A 23,775-nucleotide genomic window follows, 5' to 3' on the forward strand; every position below is an offset into this window, starting at 1 on the left:
CCTTCCATATGGGTACTGGACGTAGAGTTAATATTCTTGAAATAACTCATGATTAACAAACCATGGCTGTACAGTGTAGCACGAAGGCAATCCTTCTACAATATATAATTGCTTGCGCGCCTTAGGAATTGGTGCAGTTAGACAGCCGCACGTCTACATCGGTTACTTCACCCTGCTAAGAGACGCTGCCACGATACGTGGCACTCTCATAAAGGAAGCATAATTGAAACCTTATCACGGCTTGCGATCAGCATCTGAAACTTGCCTAAGTGTTTTCCCTTACTAGAGCCGAACCGCTGTGAGCCTCAAACAATGTTTCCACACCTCGCCATGGCAGAGTGGACAGTACATGCGTGTCTGGTCCAGAGAGAGATACCAATCGAGCGTTTCGTCCCGTGCGGCAGCTGTAACGTTGTTTCCCTCCCTCAACCTTGTGATTATTTATTTATTTATTTTTGCTTGCACGGTATCTGCTTTACGAGGCGAATTCCAGCCTTTGTACGTTGGAGGGCCGTCACAGTCGAAAACGGGAGATAAACCCAAAGTATAAACAGGCTCCCATTAGGCTCTGGCGGCCAACCAGCATTACCTCAAAGGGATCTGTGTTATCAGTCCAGCGCCTGGATCTACACTGGACTGATTCACTGCAGGACTTCTGTTCTGTTACGCCTTGCCTTGAGGCAGGCCATCATCAGCCGTAGTCTCAGCCTCTCAGGCTAATCCATCTTCATAAAAATGACATTTTACCAAAATAAGAAAATGGGGTGGCAAAATGCTTTGAGCCATGTGTTCTTTCAAATACCACAGTGATGCTTTTTAGTTTGTGTGCAAGACACAGACTGCATTAGATCAGCAAAATACGAACCATGTATAACATAAACAAGTTGTGGCAGTATTCCTAACATGTTTTTCTCTTCTAATAGTTTAATAAAATACTCTATTAAGGCCTTGATAAATAGGATCCCAGGTATGGGTATTGATGGCCACACTACATCAACCAGGTCTGTGGCAGGCTCTACACTGCTAGCGTAATCCATCAGCATCATTGGACCCGTTTACAGTTCTATAAAAGTGTCCCTCTGTCTTTGCCTGTCTGTAAATCAGGTGTCTAGAACTCCAGCTCATAAGTAACAAAAAATGAAGTAAATGAAGAAAGCAAGATGGCCATAAAAAGAGAATAATGTGCCATGGGAATATCTCCTACAAGGCCTGGCTAGTTTTCATTATCCAAGCCTCGCAACAGCATCTTAAACGTATCATTGAGAGTCATGGGCATAAGGTTTGCAGTTGTTTTGACTAGGACCATAAGATGCTTGCATTGTGGTCCAGTGTACCACAGAACCATACACACACAAAAACAACCAGAAACGTAAAACAAAATTTGAGCATGAACACTTGGTGAACTGCAAAAGAAGTTGTGCGAAGTGGGCTGTGAACGGCTGCAAAATAGAAACACACTCTCACATCTGTGACTTCTTTCATCTTGGCTCACCATGCCGTTAGCCATGACCACTGTTCGCATTAGCATTTAGATTTGACTCCGCCCCCGTTTTATTTTTGCTTATTGAGAACCGCTTATCAGTTGCAGTTCCCGACCCAGCATAAATCCTGAGGATTAAAGGACTTAAATAAAAAAAAGTTTTGGGTTGGAAAAAAAATCAGATAGGATGAAAAGAAGTTGGGGGCCCATAGAAATCCTAAGGAAGTGGCCCTTTTTTGTTGCTCGGGGGTAGGAAGTTCCCAGATCCGCCACTTCATTAATTCATGCTATTTAACAAGCAGGATTGAGGGGGCTTCTTCGGCCCCCTTCACACTGGAACCAACAACAGTGCCATCAGTAAATGACAACCCCCTGGGCGGCGTAGCTATGGCCTCTGGGGTCCACGCTGCAAACACAGCCCCGGGAAGCAGAACCTTTGCATTCAAGAGTTCAGCCATTATTTGTCATCCCTGTTCCCCTACCCAATCACGGGCCCTGGGGAGGAGGATAGAATCCTCTGTTTTCTATTAGGGGTGCTTGTCAGCAGAATCAGTATGCTCATCCATAACTTCTAACACTCTTGCTGACGAGAGCGGCGGTGGGAAGGGATGGGCGTAGTGCGTGAGAGGGTCTGGGAGGCAGACGAGAAGTGTCAGAGCAAGAGAGAGGAGAAATGACAATCCCCCTTTCACTAAAGACATACCATTTAAAGTCATAGTTTTTTGTAAGAAAATGTACCAAATATGTATCACACATCCTCTAAGCCTTTCCTGACAACCAGACAAGTGGAAACATGAACGACTACAAACGTGTGTTTAGGTCAGGGGTCTCCAACAGGTCAATCACCAACCAGGAACTACCAGGAGCTCGCAGAACACCTATGAGTAGCACGCCAAACAATTCTGAAAGTACATGCAATTTACATGTGATCCATCGCAAACTGTCATAAACATAAAGCTCCCAGCTAATACACGCAACATTGACGTTAAGCAACCCCTGGTTAGCCACTATTGGCTTAAAAAGCCAAACCTAACACAATATGTGCCAATTAATTTCCAGCAATATTGCCCCTTTCGGTCTGTGTGGTGTGGGCATTTGTCTATTACTCCATGTGTAGCCAGTAGAGATGGGCCGTTTGTGAACTAACTGCTTTTTTTAACAGCACTTTTTGGTGAACGTCAGGAACCGAATATGTGAAAGAGCCGTTCATTTGGCTCCCTGATTTGCATACTTTTACGATTGCTTTTTGAGCACCAGACAACGATTATCTGCAGATAAACTATAAAAACATTCTCTGAAGATGGTAATTCCTCAGTGCAGGAACAATATAGTGAGCCTCATTCAGTCTGCATTTTTGGGGGGGAGGTCATCTAAACATTTGGTTAGGAAATGTTTGTTTTTTTAACTTACATTTCACAACCTGACATAATGGTAGGCAACATTTTAGGCTTTATGTTATTATTTTCTTTAAATTAAGGTTTTAGGTCCATTTCTAAGCATTACTGAACTAAGAGCTGTTTGGGACTTAGGGGCTCTTATAGGTGAACCGAACAAATGATCTGGCTCACAGAAAAGACTCAGGATGCCCATCACTAGTAGCCAGTTGATGTGATAACCGTCTTGTGGTTTGACAGAAATACTTTCCCCAAAACCTCCTCAATCAACTGTTAACTGTAAAGTAGGCTCACCTGGCAGAAGTATATCATGAGTAAGTATATAATTTGTATCTATTATTTGTTATTGGCAAACTTTGCCATGAAATGAGCAGCAGCAGTACAGTACCATCAGTAGACCGGCACATTAGATGGCACACAAGATGCGCAATTAAAGGGGAATTACACTCAAAAATCTAAACATGTTCGTTTTCTTCCACACCTAAAAATGTGTCTTTTGATGTGATTTATGTATTGATATCAACTCAGAACATCCCATTTTGTTGTTTCTCTATGAACAATTGTCATTTTGAGAGAGAAAACCCCCAAAAATCTAAACCAAAGAAAATCATGTACCTATTTGAAAGTTAGAAAGGAAAGAGTAGCTGGCGACATGTTTCCTATTTTAAAAAGCAGTTATCGTGCTCGAAAAGGTTGGAGACCCCTGGTTTAATGAAAATGCTTAGCCAACGTAGACAGAGACATGAGGGAAAAGACTGGTCAGAGAGTTACTCCCCAGAGACTGAACCAAGGGATCACCATGAACGTAATGTTAGAAGGGCACTTCACATGGCTGTTGTACGTCAAGTTCACCAGGGGTTTGGCTCAATGCCGTAGACTTACACAAGTACCCTGAGCATGCATTACGCCTGCGACTGATCCTCTCGCACATTCAGTCAACATTTTTACAAATCTAATTACTATCTTGAAAGAACGTTACCCACAACTCCAGGAAATATCCCTGGGGCCTAAGAGCATATCACTCATGGTGACTCCAAGTGTTGAAAAAGGGGGGTTTAAGATATGAACCCTCACACCCGATTTCAATATCTTATTCCACAACCCCCCTTCATACATAACACTCCACAATCTATGACTAAGGTGACTGAAAGGAAACAGAGCATATATCTATTATCATAGTGAATGGACATTCTCTATTGTGCTTGGGTTATCTGTTATGGAGAGAAAAGGAGTGAGAGGAACATGCATAAAGTCTTCTCACAGCTCATTAACCCAAATGCCATTCGTCTCCCGGGGGGCGAGAGGAGAGGAGCAGAGGGCTCTGTCCTTTAATTACTAATATAGTTATTAAGGGGTGCCAATGGGGGACCACCGGGGCAGGATCATCCCTGCATTATCACAGTTGCCTTTCAAGGCCGTGGAAATCCTCTAAAGCGATGGCTCAGTGTCAGTAGGGGTTTTTATCATCTTTTCACCAGCGGGCCCCCGGGTGGATCCCACCCATACCCCATAGGACCCCTCTCCCTGCTGTCTTACAAGCACACCATACACACACACACAAACACACATCATTCACACACACATCCTACACATGCACACACACATCATACACACACACACACAAACATACGTCATACAAACACATACACATACATCCATGTTTCGCATGCACTTGCATCATACAAACATACGCATCACACACATACAGTACCAGTCAAAAGTTCGGACACACCTACTCATTCAAGGGTTTTTCTTCATTTTTTAAGAACTATTTTCTACATTGTAAAATAATAGTGACTACATCAAAACTATGAAAACGTCCGATCTGGTTTGCGCTTAGTGGGACTATCATTTGTTTTCAACAGGAAAATGACCCAGCACACCTCCAGGCTGTGTACGGGCTATTTGACTAAGAAGGAGAGTGATGAAGTGCTGCATCAGATGACCTGGCCTCCAGAATCCCCCTACCTCAACCCAATTCAGATGGTTTGGGATGATTTGGACCGCAGAGTGAAGGAAAAGCAGCCAACAAGAATATGTGTGAAGTCCTTCAAGACTGTTGGAAAAGCATTACAGGTGAAGCTGGTTGAGAGAATGCCAAGAGCGCGCAAAGCTGTCAAGGAAAAGGGTGGCTACTTTGAAGAATCTCAAATATAAAATATATTTTGATTTGTTTAACACTTTTGGTTACTACATGATTTCCTATGTGTTATTTCATAGTTTTGACGTCTTCACTATTATTCTACAACTTTTGACTAGTACTGTATACTATCATAAAGTACACAATGGCCGCCACAGAGGGAGGGTCCAAGAATGTGGTTGTGTAAGTACCTATAGTATCTGTATGATCAGGAGAAAGTGTGTCTACGACGGGTTGGGGATGTTTAGTCCAGAGGATAATCGCCATACGCGTTCTCGGAAAACGGCTGGACCATCAAAGGACAGTGTAAACAAAACTTTAATATGTCTTTGGTCGAAATAATGATGCAATTTCGTTTAAGAGCGATCATCCATCTCCATCCTTTAGAGATGAGTGTATCAAAAGTACTGTTTATTCTGAAATATACAAGAATTGAAATGGAAACGCTGGCAATTAATACATACATTTCCCCCTCTGTGTAAACCTTCTCCCAATTCCCAAGAGCTAAGTGCACCGTCACATACATCAAAAAGACTACGCCATTTAGATCTTGGGCTTCTCTTCTTCGCCATGTCTCAGTTTGAAACATTTCCCAGGATGGATGCATCATTTCTGAATGAGGTAATGAGCATTAGGGTTAGACTGCCGCACGGCAACCACAACCTCCTTCTCCCTTTTCCCCCTCCGGCTGATGATTTAAACACACAGGGATGAAGCTGAGCATTTTTTCCTTAGCCAAACAAGGGGAAATGCCTGGGAATGACCTGTTGGACCCGAGAGATCTTGGCAAGCCCATGCCAGGGCACAGGGGCCGTGATGCAGAACGTTCACTTTAACAGACAAAAAAGAGAGAGGCTAGGGAGGTGCCTCCAGGGAAAATGTGCTTATTAATTCCACTCAGCTCAATTTTGTCTGGTTTTCAGTGCTTATTGAATGACAGAAGCGGCCCATGATGACAGTGTTAAGACATCTTCGTCTTCGCTACACAATAAGCTTAAAGTATTGTAAACAGGATGTTGTAGAAGCAGTAAAGAAAATTGACACTACAGCTACAAATTGGCAGGGAGGAGTTTTTCTGACCCAGTCCTGACGACAATGATTTAAAAAGAAAGAGCCCTTAACACAGTTTTTCCAAATGAAATGCAACATACCGTTACATCTGATTGCAAGAGTCGCTCAGCAGGGTCGAGTTAACCATCAAAATGGTTCAATGACTTTTAATGCCAATGCTTAGCCAGGAATGACAGCAGCACTCAATAATTGTCAAAAAGGAAAGCGGAAATCCTGCAAAACACAACACACAGTTGAGCCGTTGTCTATGGGCAGTACAAAAAAATCTTGAAAAAATCATTAGAATTTCAACTGCAGTTGCACAGATGTGTTGCACTTCCATGACTCAATTCTCTCTCTCTGGCCTTATTGTCCATTTGACTCATGATGATGATGATAATGAATAGTGGAAAAGAATGGCCAAGTTTCCCTTTGAAGGCTACCAAAAAAATACCTGCTAACACATCATCTGGGCCGTCGCAGGCTATGCCACTAGTGCAGGCAGCGCCTGAGCACAGAGCTGGCCTCTGTACTTACTCAAGCAGCTCCGGCTCGTCTGACTCCCATCAGACACTGGGAAAGGAGAGAAAAAAAGCAGGCTAGACACACAGACTCACGGCCTGGCTGGCAAACCTGTCACCATTCAGGACGTCCAAATTGTCCACGGAGATAAAACAGCTACAAAAACAACCCAGCAGTGACTTCATATCCAGAGAGGATGGGGAGAAAGAAAGGTGATCTTCGATTAATGGAATATGATAAGGAGAGAGTAAGAATGTTTACCAAAACTGGCCTCAATGATAACTCAAAAGGGGTTTGAGGTTTAGCGTTAATGGTATTATCCAAAACAGAGTTTCTTTTTTCCAAGTAATGGACAGAGTGAGCAGAGCAAAGGTGGCAGGTAAGATGACTCCCTCGTGTCCTGGAAAGTTTCACTTCTTCCATGGAAGTTTGGGTCTGACCCATTTTTAGCGTTTCCCTCGGACCGCTTGATTCATTCTGCTTTTGCCCCCCCCCCCCCCTCCTTGGAGGGTTTAACCTTAGGTCACCACCAACTTCTTAATCAGCCCAGCACATGACCAGCCCTCTCAATCCTTACATAGCAGAGGGAAGCACTCCCTGATACAGTATATTAGGATAAAGAGCTCATGACCAAATAGAGAGAACTATATCCCCATATGAAAGCCAGGACTGATACATCAATGGGGGGTGCAAAACACTTCTCCAGAAAATCCACACTTCAAAAGAACCCCTGTCTTAGACAGAGTGGGAGTGAGGGGTGGAAGTAGGGGGGTGGTGTGTGTGTGTGTGTGTGTGTGTGTGTGTGTGTGTGTGTGTGTGTGTGTGTGTGTGTGTGTGTGTGTGTGTGTGTGTGTGTGTGTGTGTGTGTGTGTGTGTGTGTGTGTGTGTGTGTGTGTGTGTGTGTGTGTGTGTGTGTGTGTGATTACGGGACCCAGGATGTTGAAATAGCATGTGGTGTGTTCTCTCCAAACATTATTGCTCTTTAAACATTTGACTTTTTCAATGGCCTCTAATTACTATCAGTTGGCTCGTAATAACTTTAACCAAATGAGTGAAAGGAAAGCAAGGGAATAGGGTCTGTGTTGATTAGTTGTCAGGGGGAAGAGCAGTTTCCTGGGTTGGCCAGAGCACTAAAAAAGGTCAAAGGGTGTACCGAGAGGTCGGAAGCCCAGTCAGGATGGGTCAGAGTTCAACCCACACTGTCGTATTTTTTTCCCCCCACCCCAAAAATATCCCACCTCCAAAAAAATGTAATCATGTGATTTCTCCTCATCCCTTATCATCTCTTATAATCTCATAACTCTTCCTGTTTGTTTACTGTCCCGCCAATCTTCTAATCCTTGTTTGACCAGAACACATATGCAGCATGTGAGATTAGAAGCCTAACACATCACAGGATAATGTCATTATTGAGTACAAAACTATTAAGTTACTGAGCAACTTCTTACAATTGTATCGAGTTTCTACACCATTATAAAGCTATTTTTCAATAACAAAGTCGTTCTGTTGTAGGCCAGTTTATTAGGTACACCACCCCATTCACGAAAATTGTTTGATCCTACGTGAGTCACGTGGCTGTGGCTTGCTATATAAAGCAGACAGACAAGAATCGAGGCATTAAGTTACCGTTCGATTGAACGTTAGAGAATGGGCAAAACGAGTGACCTAAGCGACTTTGAGTGCTGTATGATCGCCGGTTCCAGTATCTCAGAAACGGCCGGCCTCCTGGGCTTTTCACGCACGATAGTGTCTAGGGTTTACCGGATGGTGCGACAAACAAAAACATCCAGTCAGCGGCAGTCCTGTGGGTTAAAACAGCTTCTTGATGAGAGAGGTCGAAGGAGAATGGCAAAAATCGTGCAAGCTAACAAGACGGGCCACAAACAGACAAATAACAGTGGTTTGCAGAACAGCATCTCGGAACGCACAACTTGTCTGTTCAGAGGGGTTGGGTTAAATGCGGAAGACACACTTCAATTGAAGGCATTCAGTTGTACAACTGACTAGATATCCCCCTTTCCTTTCCTTTCCCTTGTCACGGATGGGCTATTGCAGCAGACGATCACACCAGGTTCCACTCCTATCAGCTAAAAACATCACCTGGTCCGACGAATCCCGGTTCCTGTTGCATCATGCTGATGGCAGAGTCAGGATTTGGCGGCAGCAGCATGAGTCCATTGCCCCATCCTGCCTGGGGTCAACGGTACAGGCTGGTGGCGGTGGTGTAATGTTGTGGGGAATGTTTTCCTTGCACAAATTAGGTCCCTTGATCCCAATTGAGCAACGTTTGAATGCCACACCTTGTAAAATCCCGTTCTCTAAGAATTCGGGCTGTTCTGGAGGCAAAGGAGGGTCCGACCCGGAACTAATAAACCGGCAACTGAGTGTATATTATAGAATATATCTAACTCTTATCTTTTTATCAGAAAAAGATACTTCATAATTCATTGGTGTTTTGAAAACATCAAAACATCAACTAGATAATATTCCATCCCTCAGAAGTCCTGGCCCACATCCCATAGCCAACCAACGTTTTCATCCAGGGAAAACAGAGCTAACACTTAACTTCAAAGACTGGCCTGATAAGCCTGAACTGATAACCCTCACCCAGACTACTGAACTACAGCCATGGTGAGTTGGGGGGCCAACTGTTTCTCTGTAACAGTAAGTCACTGGAAACTACTGCCGATATTTGAGAGAAAGGAGTACAGCTACACATACTGCATGTCCAGCCTGAGAACCATACAGGTTCATTAAAGAAGACCCCTATAAATGAGGACGGCAAACAACCTCTGCACTCGGTGTCAGGGAGAGAGACTGCAACACCTTTGCAGACACTTGACAGAGTGAAAAAGGGGGGAGAAGGTTAGGGGAGTGGAAGAGAGGAGGAGGAGAGTAGCACTTCAGCCGAATGGGAGACACAAGCCCCGGCAGCAGTCAGAAGCGGGGACACAGGGTCTACTGTTCCCATTGAGTGCTTTGTCTCTGGGCCTCTCTTGTTTTTCCTCAGCAAACCATGGTACAATGAAGGCGGCATGCTCCACTCCCCTCTCCGAGGCTGTCAATACTGGACCTATCAGGATCTGAATGGCCAAACCAGCCTTCCCATGAAAATCAAGTCAATGACCTGCGTCCCCGCTCCCCTTGTGAAGTGGGTGACGGAGGGGTTTTCTCACGTGTTCGGGGGCAGTTCGCCCAGCCCTGCGGCCCAATATAAAATGCATTCATTCCTTCTCTGTGAGCTCACCGTAAATTATTTGATTGTGGCTGATTCGACATAGTTTTCCTGGCTTCCCCAGAAGAGGAAAACAAAATGCAGGGAATGTTAAGACAATTTTCAACCACACATTAACTTCAGCCTTATGACCCAATCAAGTGGAAGAGACAGCTTTTGTCTACCTATGCCCATCCAAGGAAAGTGCAACAGTGAAAGAAAAAAGGAAAATAAATGTAAAGATTTTGCCAAGCTTTTGTCACGCTTTAAGGGCTGGTTCAGTCAATTGCTGTCAGATCAAGAAGACAGAAAGAAAAACAGCCTTATATAATAAACACTATCTCTCGCAGCCAAGTCGGGAGAGTCCCAATACACAGAATTACACAGTTACTTTTAAAGGATTTGCATTTAAAAGATGGCCTAGAGGCCTGAATGCAGGTCATTTCACTGTGACCATAGAAACATTAGAAAAGATGGAAAATTCAGTCCACTAAACTTTAAACAGCTTTAATAAAGTGTAACTAATCAGAAGTGAAAGACACAGGGTTTTAGTGTTTGGGCAAACTTACAGAAAAACTCTGAAAACGCTTAATGACCTGCTAAGAGCATTACTTTGAAAAGCCATGTCGACGGCAGAGTTTAATAAAAAAAAAAATGTATTTCCTGAAAATGGCAAGAATTTGACTTAAATGTAAAATTCTATTTTCAGTCTGGAGTTAAGGAAATTATCCATTCCCACTGCTTTAAGAACAATACTAAATGACTTCTTCATTCAATACAAAATTACAACTTTAGAGAGGCTTAAAGCTAATTCTACAACAATGTTTTATTTCCGGTTGATATTATCACATATTGCAAATAAAACACGTCATTGAATTTGGTGAAAAACTAGCAGGAATACTGATTTCTATAACTGGAAAAAAATGAATGACATATCAATACCTAATCCTGCTACTAATTTACAGATTGTCGGTAACTGATTCTAAAACATTCTGGCATTTTTTGCCCAAAGAAATCTCTGGATCCTAAGCAGAAAATGGCTACCATTACAGCGTTTAATGGGATAAAACTCAAAGCATAATCCCTGGCTAACAATAGTGATGTTTGAAAGGACTCCTGGGAGTCCCGTTTGGTGTCTGCCAGGACGGCCGGCGTTTTACAACCACCGGCGGGGCTATGTAATCTCCTCTCAATGGCCTACGAGCCACAGACCCGGAGAGGAGACCTCCAGATGAGGCTCTATCCTTCCATCTCTCCATCCATCCATCCGACCAGCAAATCCCCAGCGACGGAGAGCCAGCCTCATTTCCATCCAACTCTGATGGAGGTCTAGTAATCGCAAAGAATGAAACCAGACTGCGGAATAGACTATTATGAAGATATGGAGAGAGAGGGCGGGGGTTGAGGGGGAGGATGAATCCAAGTTGGTGCGAAGGATCAACAAGAGCTTCTGATCTTCACTGCTTGTGCTAATTATACCAACCTAAATGAATCATCCTGGGAGTAGTTTTATTAGCGCTGATTTAGGTAAGAAATGAATTAAAGTGGTACTCGAATTGATGTATGCAGAGTGGAAAAACAACAACAACGACGGGATAATGATCCGAGAGGCTAATTTATGTCATAATGATATGAATGGGACATCAGATGACTGGCACGCTTAATGAGCAGGGGAAATAGGGCTTTTTGAAGACTAGAGGATCTTAAATGGGGTGGAAGGGTGCTATCCACTGCTTATTCTTTACATAATTTGTGCATAATTTATACTTAGCCAAGCATTGTAGTAGCCTACATCACAACAGAGTTGCGTACGGAATGCTTTCCATGTCATAATTCCTTTCAATGTTATATTCAGTAGCGTAATTGAATGGGGGGAAAACATCAAGACAACAGCATAGTCAAAACCATATGTCCAAGATGAACACTAATAAACATTTCCTTCTTAATTTTGCAAATCTTAGAGGCAAACAAGTTTATACAAATCCAGATTTTAAGAAGCACCACTGTCACCATGGCCCTAATGCCAAACAGTACAGTGTCTGCAAAGCTGCTATGAAACCTAATGCAGTGGTCAGACAGGGCATTTGACTGTCAGAGGAAAGAAATGGCCTTCTCTGATTGACTCCATATGACCAATAATGTCAAGACATCAAGCAAGGGCAACCACTTTTTGGCTTACTTACTAGTATCTTGACAGTAGGGTGGTATATGATCTTGGTGAATGGAGATTAGGTTTCAAAGACTAATCTGAATCTGTTTACTATTATGGCCAGGCCTCATACTCAGCCAATGAAGACAGACAATGAATATGAATGATATATGGAGTAGTGTGATCTCTGCACCAAGGAAGGTCTGGGGCTAACTTTTGGATAACTTGGCTTTCACCACGTCTGTGCTATTTGACCTAGCACTAACACACATTTTCCTATTATTAAAGGAGCATTATGTCACTTTTTGGGCGACCCAACCAAATTCACATAGAAATGTGAGTTATATATCTATCATGCTTTTTGAAAGGAAGTCTAAGAAGTGTTAGATCTGTTCTGTGCATGTTATTTCTATGCTTCCCGTTCTTAAGTTTAATTTTTGCGTCTTTTACTTTCGGCTTTGTTCACCAGCTTCAAACAGCTGAAAATAAAATATCTTTGGTTACGGAAAATATATTTCACAGCGGTTTTAATTGTACAATGATTCTCTACACGCTACTTGCTTGTTTTGTCACATAAACTGAAATTAGGCGAACTATTAGAGTTTTTGCAACCAGGAAATGGCGGAGCGATTTCTACATATTGCACCTTTAATCTACAGAATGTAGAAATAATTGTAATACTTTAAGTTGTCGGATTTTCAGAATATAACTGTTATAGGTGTGAAGACTTAAACTCAGCAAAAAAAGAAACGTCCTCTCACCGTCAACTGCGTTTATTTTCAGCAAACTTAACATGTGTAAATATTTGTATGAACATAACAAGATTCAACAACTTAGACATAAACTGAACAAGTTCCACAGACATGTGACTAACAGAAATGAAATAATGTGTCCCTAAACAAAGGGGGGTCAAAATCAAATGTAACAGTCAGTATCTGTTGTGGCCACCAGCTGTATTAAGTATTGCAGTGCATCTCCTCCTCATAGACTACACCAGATTTGCCAGTTCTTGCTGTGAGATGTTACCCCACTCTTCCACCAAGGTAGCTGCAAGTTCCCGGACATTTCTGGGGGGAATGGCCCTAGCCGTCACCCTCCGATCCAAAAGGTCCTAGACGTGCTCAATGGGATTGAGATCCGGGCTCTTTGCTGGCCATAGCGGAACACTGACATTCCTGTCTTGCAGGAAATCACGCACAGAACGAGCAGTATGGCTGGTGGCATTGTCATGCTGGAGGGTCATGTCAGGATGAGCCTGCAGGAAGGGTACCACATGAGGGAGGAGGATGTCTTCCCTGTAACGCACAGCGTTGAGATTGCCTGCAATTACAACAATCTCAGTCCGATGATGACGATAAACGCGAATCCGACCAGGGGTGAGACAAAACCGTGACTCGTCATTGAAGAGCACTTTTTGCCAGTCCTGTCTGGTCCAGAGACGATGGGTTTGTAACCATAGACGACGTTGTTGCCGGTGATGTCTGGTGAGGACCTGCCTTACAACAGGCCTACAAGCCCTCAGTCCAGCCTCTCTCAGCCTATTGCGGACAGTCTGAGCACTGATGGAGGGATTGTGCGTTCCTGGTGTAACTCGGGCAGTTGTTGTTGCCATCCTGTACCTGTCCCACAGGTGTGATGTTCGCATGTACCGATCCTGTGCAGGTGTTGTTACACGTGGTTTGCCATTGCGAGGACGATCAGCTGTCCGTCCTGTCTCCCTGTAGCGCTGTCTTAGGCGTCTCACAGTATGGACATTGTAATTTATTGCCCTGGCCCCATCTGCAGTCCTCATGCCTCCTTGCAGCATGCCTAAGGCACGTTCACGCAGATGTGCAGGGACCCTGGGCATCTTTCTTTTGGTGTTTTTCAGAGTCAGTAGAAAGGCCTCTTTAGTGTCCTAAGTTTTCATAACTGTGACCTTAATTGCCTACCGTCTGTAAGTTGTTAGTGTCTTAACGACCGTTCCACAGGTGCAAGTTCATTAATTGTTTATTGTTCATTGAACAAGCATGGGAAACAGTGTTTAAACCCTTTACAATGAAGATCTGTGAAGTTATTTGGATTTTTACGAATTATCTTTGAAAGACAGGGTCCTGAAAAAGGGACGTTTATTTTTTTGCTGAGTTTATGAAGGTGTATTGCCTGCGACTTTACAAAATCATCATCATTAAAATTAATAATGTTGAGCCCAGCACCTGGGCCTGAGTTGAAACATAATGTGATGTGCGCATGACAACATTACTTGCTCTATGGGCAACCAATCAGAAACAAAAGGAGCACACAGAGCTGTTTTATGGGCCGGCCTGCAGTGAGGCATGATGGGAAGTAATAACCACATCATTATTAACAGCGTGTCAGCCTTGTCACACGTCAGACGCATAAAGACACCATGGGGAGATCAGGCTCTGGTCTGCCAGTCTCCAGCACTGTAGGGCCCTGTCACACACACACAGCTGGCACAGTGGTTCAGCTGCCAAGGGACATTGCTTCCGCTAATGCTGCAGGCTCTGCCAAGGCAAGCCAAATGTCACTACATTCACTGGCAACCTGACCCTTTGCAGTGTGAATGTTCATCACCTTCTCTCACGGAGTTTAACTCGTTATCATGCCAAGAGTGAGGCGACAAAGGCCTTTATCTCATTTATGTGTTGCTAGAATCATATTAATTTTTAAAAAATTATGTAATCCATTTCATGCCAATACTCAGAATGGAGACTAGACTGCAATGGGAGTATGTGTCTGTTTATAAGGTAGGGGAACAGGTACGGACAAGGACATCCCATCCTTTAGAAAGGAGTTCTGGCTGATTTCATCAATCACCTGGCTCCAATGGAGGGGCAGCAACAGAATGATAACACAGACTGAATGCACCGGGACTTGTATCCCCCACTTGTAAGTTTCTGCTGTGTGTTCTATCACAGAGCAAGTCCAGAAAGTTCGGACCAACATCACAGACCACTAGATAGATATATATAAGTAGTATGTGGTGACTTTCAATGTATGATTACAGTGCATGATGTCCAGGGAAACTACTCCCAATGTATGATTACAGTGCATGATGTCCAGGGAAACTAATTCCATTAAGAGCAAACTTCATTAGGAAGTTCCTATCAACAGGGGAGATATCAGAACACAATGCTTCAGCCAGCATATTTCGCCTGTTGGACATTGCATGCTCCTTTGGCCCAAAAATAAGGCATTCTTGAGTTAACAACCTCTGTTAAGTGTGATAAACATACCTGCATTCGCACGCTTTCGCACACACACACACACACACACACACACACACACACACACACACACACACACACACACACACACACACACACACACACACACACACACACACACACACACACACACACACACACACACACACACAATAGGAATTAGATACAGTACAGCTGGTCTAACTAGGCCACTCCAGCAATAGGAAAAGTTGAGGAGGGGGAAAAAATAGCACAATGTCAACGTGTGTAATCGAAAGCAGAGGAACTGTTTCTGTGTCCCAACATACGGAGCACAAACAGTAAAAAGTTTCCCTTTGCTCCTTGTGATATCGTCTGGTTTAATAAAAGCATAACTTTTGCCTGACAACAAAGCTCAGAGAGAGCTGCTTAGGTACCCAATCAGGAATGAGAGCCTGAGTCACGTTGGCTGGCCCCAACATTGCTGCCTCGAAAAAAGTGCTTCACCCAGATGTTTTCAATTAGGCAGCCTTACCAGAGGGGGGAGAAAAAGGTTGCACTCACCAAAATGGCAGAGAGGAGAGCGCTGTTTCTCACTCAAACTGGAGATGTCAGTTGTTAGAATTGTGTAAACAAAAGTGTTGTTTTGTTATTAAGGCAAGGTATATTTGTTGCCGTGCGAATTCAATCCATTTGTTTTGAGACTTAAATAGTCTTAACTCCATTTTTCAATGTAAATCGTGTGGCCATCCTCTAAAATCTTCTTTAGAAACTCTTGGAGACTACAAACTTGTTTTGGGAGAATAGCTTTTGAAAAATATCTCATGAGCCAAAGTTGTCTGCTTGATTCAGCTCACTTTTAATATAGCAGAATATGGTCTATCTTTAGTGAGCATTACTTCTGTCATATGAAAAGGCCAACATATTTTCAAGAGTAGTTCCTCTTTTATCAATTGCCAAACATGCCATAACTATTCAGTTACACGCTGGTGTGCATGTATAATGAAAGCTAATAAAAAGTGAATTTAGAGAGATGCTTCAAAGCACACATGCACCCCCCCCCCCCCCACACACACTACTCCATACATAATTTTTTTAATAAACACCTGCCAACACTGTAAAAACAGGTAAAGCTTAAATCACCCTTCACCGTCAAAACCTTCTGACACAGCCAGGATACAGTAGACTGCCCTGCACCCTTTTCCCCTCTTGATGGAAAACTCCTAAAATAAGAGGGAAGACAACAATAACATGAACTTTCTTCTCTGGAACCAGTCTCTCTCTCCTTGTCTCCAGGCCTGACGCTGCTGAAGCTCACTCTGGCCCTCTCCCGCAGCTCAAACCTCAATCCCCCCTCCTCCTCTCCACCTCCCTCCTTTCTCTCCATCTCTCTCTCTGCTCCTAAATTATCTGTCTGCCTGCGGGAGATAGCCTTCCTGGGACAGGAAGGCTATCAAATGCAGGCTGAAAGAGAAGAGGACGGGGTTTAGACTTTGAAAAAAACTCACATCCTCTATCCCCCCTCTCGTTTGATGTCACAAGGGTGGTGGCGTGACTTAATGGCACCTGGAAGGTGCTGATGATATAGGGTCTGGGAATCGAGATCTCTAAAAGTACAGGAGCGTTTTTCTTTCAATATGAAATGGAGATGGAATGTAATTTTTTCCAGAGAAAACAATGGAGGCCTAGGAGGAGGTGTGTGTGTGTGTGTGTGTGTTGCAGTGTCAGTCACGTGTAGAACAAATCATTCCGTAGCTGGGATCAATTATTACTGCATTGAATATGAGCCAAAATCCACCCCTCCTGCCCCCTCACACACACACACACCTCTCCCCAATCTCCCCAACACACACCTCTCCCCAATCTCCCCAACATACACCTCTCCCCAATCTCCCTTGCACACTCTCTTTCTCGGACTACTAACTTTTTAGTAGTCCAAGTAGTGGAATCATTTTTTGCTGGAATTGGACAAGATTTACAGTAACAGCTCCTTTACAGACCAGTCAAGTTTAGTGGACTTGAGCAGCATAGCTATTACAATAACCACATTGTAGATGATTACATTACTATCCTGTTACTACACAATAATAACGTGAGTGTAACGTTAATAACAGAAAGTAAACAATACCCGAAGACACAGTTTATCACCTTGAACCCGTTTCTATATCGGCTGGATGCTAACAACAGGTTACACCTACACCAGTTAGCCAATCAAGACATTCCTATTCAAAGTTACCCAGTAAGCCTATGGCCCAAAACAGCAGGACATTCCTAGTGGACTTGATACCCGACCAGCTTCTGTGCTCGGACCATGTGTGCTGAAAAGACGAGGAATGACCTGCAAATGAGGCGAAACAACCAAATTCACAGAAGTCAAAATAAAGTCCATGCGAGCTCTTTGGAGCGTGCACATCTCTCGCCACATTCATTTATTATTCTAACTGGAAACCTGTGCTCTCTTTGGAAGACGACCGAGTCAAATGGAGGAGCAGAATGAGGCAGCAGACAGAGAAGACCGTTTAAAGACCGTTTTGAAACATATGGTCAGTCTGTGGTCTGAGGTTGACCCTTTGTTGACATTAGTCGACCTAATGTAGTGCTTATAGCATTTATGTTCAATGACATTTCTATTCTATGAATAAAACTACTGAATTGATGTGTGCTAAATATACGTCTGATCTGCTATTTTGTCGGCACATTTTATGGTGTATATACAGTACGGGGGGGGAGAGAGAGACTTAGCAACACATGGCCTGGATAAGGACCTACAGCCTTGTTTTCAACATGAGCCCTGAGTGTATCATCGTTGCTAAACAAACACTCATTGTGAGCGACGATTGCCGCTAGCTTTGAAACCAGGAGAGATAGAGAGAAAGTTTAACAAGTAAACAGAGACGGCTTAGTGTGGCTTCTGTGTTGTGGGGACATGCCCCACAATGCTATCACTGGAACAGCATTGATATTGTAACAGTTACAGTAATTATTCCAGGGGGAATGCTTTAAAGTGGTAGCATGACAACTGGAGTGTTGATTTCTTGGCATGGAAGATAATATGTGTGAACTTGAACACGCTACTTGACCTCTAGCCCTGTAATCCACCTATTAAATTAAACACTGGAAACAAAATAATAGGGCAGCTGTATGTGTGTGTGTGTGTGTGTGTGTGTGTGTGTGTGTGTGTGTGTGTGTGTGTGTGTGTGTGTGTGTGTGTGTGTGTGTGTGTGTGTGTGTGTGTGTGTGTGTGTGTGTGTGTGTGTGTGTGTGTGTGTGTGTTTTTCTCCCTGCATGCCTGTGAGGAGGGGTTTATAGTTTGTGTCTCGTAAAAGACAGGCACTTAGAGAGAGTCTCCTGTTTGTCTCAACTTTGACCTCAGAGAGGACCACCTACATGGGAGGACCAGCATACGCATCAACTCCATGAAGGCTGTGAGAACCCTGGCAATGACCGTTACAAAACACATATCCAGCCAATTTACCCGGTGAATTTACTGTCTCGCTTGCCTCAGAAACCCTTCCTCCCCCATAATAACAACCATATCATATGGTACCAGGGCAGCGCAGCCCTGGCTCTACCTTGTTGACCTGCCTGTAGAGGTTTTACGTTTCATAGTGCTTTTCTATCTACACTACATTAAGCACTCCACCCGCTACTAATGCCCTAATCACATTTCCTCACGATTCAAGTCTGAGGAGTTTATCGGACCTGGGTTCAAACAGTAGTTGTTTTCTTTAAAATACTATGAGCATTTGATTGAGCTGAATCAAGCACAGCTACAGTATTTCAAATTAAATAAAGACTATTAGAACCCAGGTCTGGTTTAAGTGTGCTGCACTGACACCAAGCATGTTAAGACATTCAAGGTTGATTCGCAGTCTATTTCATGTCCAGTAATCATGCTTCTAACTGTGGGGTTACATTAATAAACAGTCTGTTTTTCCAACTGTTTCGAAGTATACAAGACGATAGAGGGTTATTGTCCGGACAAAATGTTCCTTGCAGAGGAGAGGGGGATTCAAGAAAAAGAAAGTGTGAGGAAGAGAAAGATGGGAGAGAGATAATGAAGAAAGGGGGTCAACTCCACTGTCCTGAGTAAAATAAACACCAATAAGAGCTGTCTATCTAGCCATCTGCATTCCCCTGTTGCGATGTCCAGAACACCAGGCCACCGGAACACCAGGCCACCGGAACAACAGGCCACCGGAACACCAGGCCACCGGAACACCAGGCAACCCAAAAACCAGGCCACCAGAACACCAGGCCACCGGAAAACCAGGCCACCCGAACACCAGGCCACCCGAACACCAAGCCACCCGAACACCAGGCCACCCGAACACCAGGCCACCAGGCATAATGCTGATGCCCCCCTCCTCAGTTTGTGAGATGATCCGAAACATATCCCAAGTCTTCTTTTTTCTCCACTCCAACTCCCACTTCCCTATTTCTCCGTCAGGGAGGAGGGGGTCCCATACACAACCCTAAATCTGTCAGTGAATGACGCTGGCACAGACAAAAAATAACAAAGCCCACTGAACCAGTGCCAGAGCGGAGCAACACTATATCTGTGAAGACAAAACAAAGGAAGGACTGTTGCGGTCGGCAGTGTTTATTTCCAGAAGGAACAATGCTTTCGGCGGGGCAAGAAGTGATGTAGCACTTCAGGCTCTCTCCTAAAAGATCCTTTATTCATTTTCACAATGAGCAAAAGAAAACAATTAAGGCTGGAGCTGGAGGGAGTGGGCTTGAGAGTGTGAGAGTGGAGAGAGAGCGAGAAGGGCAGAGAGTGAAAATAACAGAAAGACAGAGAGAGAGAGAGAGAGAGAGAGAGAGAGAGAGAGAGAGAGAGAGAGAGAGAGAGAGAGAGAGAGAGAGAGAGAGAGAGAGAGAGAGAGAGAGAGAGAGAGAGAGAGAGAGAGAGAGAGAGAGACGGCCAGACACCCTGACCAATATTGACTCAAAGGTCAAGCGATAAACCAGGTTGTTACAACATGTTCTAAAGCAGGTTGTTACAACATGTTCTAAAGCAGGTTGTTACAACATGTTCGAAAGCAGGTCGTTACAACATGTTCTAAAGCAGGTCGTTACAACATGTTCTAAAGCAGGTCGTTACAACATGTTCTAAAGCAGGTCGTTACAATATGTTCTAAAGCAAGTTGTTACAACATGTTCTAAAGCAGATTGTTACAACATGTTCTAAAGAAGTTTATTACACCATGTTCTAAAGCAGGTTATTACAACATGTTCTAAAGCAGGTTATTACACCATGTTCTAAAGCAGGTCGTTACAACATGTTCTAAAGCAGGTTAATACAACATGTTCTAAAGCAGGTCGTTACAACATGTTCTAAAGCAGGTTGTTACAACATGTTCTAAAGCAGGTCGTTACAACATGTTCTAAAGCAGATTGTTACAACATGTTCTAAAGTAGGTTATTACAACATGTTCTAAAGCAGGTCGTTACAACATGTTCTAAAGCAGGTTGTTACAATATGTTCTAAAGCAGGTCGTTACAACATGTTCTAAAGCAGATTGTTACAACATGTTCTAAAGCAGATTGTTACAACATGTTCTAAAGCAGGTTATTACAACATGTTCTAAAGCAGGTTATTACAACATGTTCTAAAGCAGGTTGTTACAACATGTTCTAAAGCAGATTGTTACAACATGTTCTAAAGCAGGTCGTTACAACATGTTCTAAAGCAGATTGTTACAACATGTTCTAAAGCAGATTGGTACAACATGTTCTAAAGCAGGTTATTACAACATGTTCTAAAGCAGGTTATTACAACATGTTCTAAAGCAGGTTGTTACAACATGTTCTAAAGCAGGTTGTTACAACATGTTCTAAAGCAGGTTATTACAACATGTTCTAAAGCAGATTGTTACAACATGTTCTAAAGCAGGTTATTACAACATGTTCTAAAGCAGGTTATTACAACATGTTCTAAAGCAGGTTGTTACAACATGTTCTAAAGCAGGTTATTACAACATGTTCTAAAGCAGGTCGTTACAACATGTTCTAAAGCAGGTTGTTACAACATGTTCTAAAGCAGGTTATTACAACATGTTCTAAAGCAGGTTGTTACAACATGTTCTAAAGCAGGTTATTACAACATGTTCTAAAGCAGATTGTTACAACATGTTCTAAAGCAGGTTATTACAACATGTTCTAAAGCAGGTTATTACAACATGTTCTAAAGCAGGTTGTTACAACATGTTCTAAAGCAGGTTATTACAACATGTTCTAAAGCAGGTTGTTACAACATGTTCTAAAGCAGGTTATTACAACATGTTCTAAAGCAGGTTATTACAACATGTTCTAAAGCAGGTCATTACAACATGTTCTAAAGCAGGTTGTTACAATATGTTCTAAAGCAGGTTATTACAACATGTTCTAAAGCAGGTTGTTACAACATGTTCTAAAGCAGGTCGTTACAACATGTTCTAAAGCAGGTTATTACAACATGTTCTAAAGCAGGTTGTTACAACATGTTCTAAAGCAGGTTATTACAACATGTTCTAAAGCAGATTGTTACAACATGTTCTAAAGCAGGTTATTACAACATGTTCTAAAGCAGGTTATTACAACATGTTCTAAAGCAGATTGTTACAACATGTTCTAAAGCAGGTTATTACAACATGTTCTAAAGCAGGTTATTACAACATGTTCTAAAGCAGGTTGTTACAACATGTTCTAAAGCAGGTTGTTACAACATGTTCTAAAGCAGATTGTTACAACATGTTCTAAAGCAGGTCGTTACAACATGTTCTAAAGCAGGTTGTTACAATATGTTCTAAAGCAGGTCGTTACAACATGTTCTAAAGTAGGTTGTTACAATATGTTCTAAAGCAGGTTGTTACAACATGTTCTAAAGCAGGTCGTTACAACATGTTCTAAAGTAGGTTGTTACATGTTCTTAAGCAGGTTGTTACAACTTGTTCTGCTATCAAAGCAAACTCTGAATCCCAAAAGACGGAAAAAAACAAATCAACAAACAATGGCAATTATACTCACTTAATTTGATACCAAGAGGCATTTTCAAAACAAGTCAGCAGCAACTTCTGTTTCATAGCAAGCTCAGCGCTATGTCAGGTTGTTTATGATACCAATCATTGAGACGGCATACTCAACTGAATTCTTTCTTCTAGTCTATCCAAAACATTGTGCACAGTGCAAAGCACAAGAAAAGCAGCTGTCAAAGGTTTTTCAATAATCAATATGACTACTTATAAAAGGCTAATGGATTTAAAGCTGAGAAAGTGAAAACGTTTAACTCTTTAGGAACCTTAAAAGTTACGTTTTTATTTGAAATGTATCAGTCTTAGCCCAAAACCTTAGCCTGTCATATGTCCCACTGCTGAGCAGTACAGTACCTGAGACTACTTTAAAGTAGGGCATATCTAAAAGGCCATTATCACCCACAGGAAAGGCAGTTTATAACCATCAAAGAGCTATTACACTTCAGAACTAACAATAAAGAGAGTGCCTATACAGTTATGGGGTATGTTTAAGTCATCTCTCAGAGGACAGAAAAAGTATAAACGTCACTGGACTTTGAGAACAGGGTTTGTACATGGAAAACCTAAGAAATATGTTAAGCATTATTTCTCTGATCGACTGCAGAGTTTTCAAACGAAGAGATTAGTATCTGTGGTGGTGCAGGCAAAACGGGAGAGCATTTGATATCCCCATTTGACCAAACTAACATTAAGTTAAATGACTTAACGCCATTTTGCCAAATCTGTGATTTTAATCATATTTGAGTTTGCCTCCAAATAACCGATTACTGTATTGGATTTCAATTTCAGTATTTGTAATGGTTGAAGTGGTATCCACAAAAACTGTCAAAGCATCCGATTACTGTCATACTGTTAGAGCGTTTCAGGATAGGCCCTTTGCAAGCAACTTCCAATAATAAAAAACACATTTTCTTGAAGGAAGCAGCAGTGAAATCTTTTCTGGGTTGCGCTCAGAAAACTCCAATTTATAAATGCGTATCATCAAGCCTGTAATAACATGAAATTCTAGGTTCCAGTTGAAATTTCCATAACACATATATAGCATATAGAATCACATGTTTTAAATCTGAGGAGTGGCTAGGGCTTAACCACCGAAAGCTGGGTTTACAGTTTCAGCACTCAAATTCAGAGGATTTAACTCCACCCCCAAGGGAAGAGGTGCATCACATAATGCGAACTGAATAGAGAGCTTAGGTTTCAGTCTTCGAGATTTCTTCCCCTTTTCCTCTCCCCAAAAATCTTTTCACAGTCTTAGGAGGTCATGCAATTTTAATGGTCACATATTGCCTGCAGAGCCCGGCCCAGTGGTGGAGGAGAGTACCACAGGAACACCCGTAAACCAAAACAGCCTCAGGCTTAAAACTCTGTGATATTGGCCTGATATAGTCTACCTGCACTAACTCATCATGATATTTTCATTGTGTGTTCCATTACTACCTATAGAAACCTAGAACAATTCATAATGGATCTTTTTCATATGAAGCAACCCAGGATGATTAATGCCTGCAAAGAGAAAAGGTGCTAAGTTTTGATTTGTGTAGTTCTTATTCACTGATAAGAATATCCAAGTTCATAACAGCATGAGCACAGCAGAAACACAGGATACGAGGCACTCATTTCCC

The 23,775-nt window shown here is 42.6% G+C and overlaps 1 protein-coding gene across 2 annotated transcripts in view; it reads right to left on the minus strand.

The window, feature by feature from the left end:
- The window catches only part of LOC139574400 (protocadherin Fat 4-like), a 98,595-nt gene that overhangs the window by 68,802 nt on the left and 6,018 nt on the right, over positions 1 to 23,775 (minus strand). The gene's annotated exons all lie outside the window — the stretch shown is intronic.

This window comes from Salvelinus alpinus, chromosome 4, assembly GCF_045679555.1.
Source record: "Salvelinus alpinus chromosome 4, SLU_Salpinus.1, whole genome shotgun sequence".
Lineage (NCBI taxonomy): Eukaryota > Metazoa > Chordata > Actinopteri > Salmoniformes > Salmonidae > Salvelinus > Salvelinus alpinus.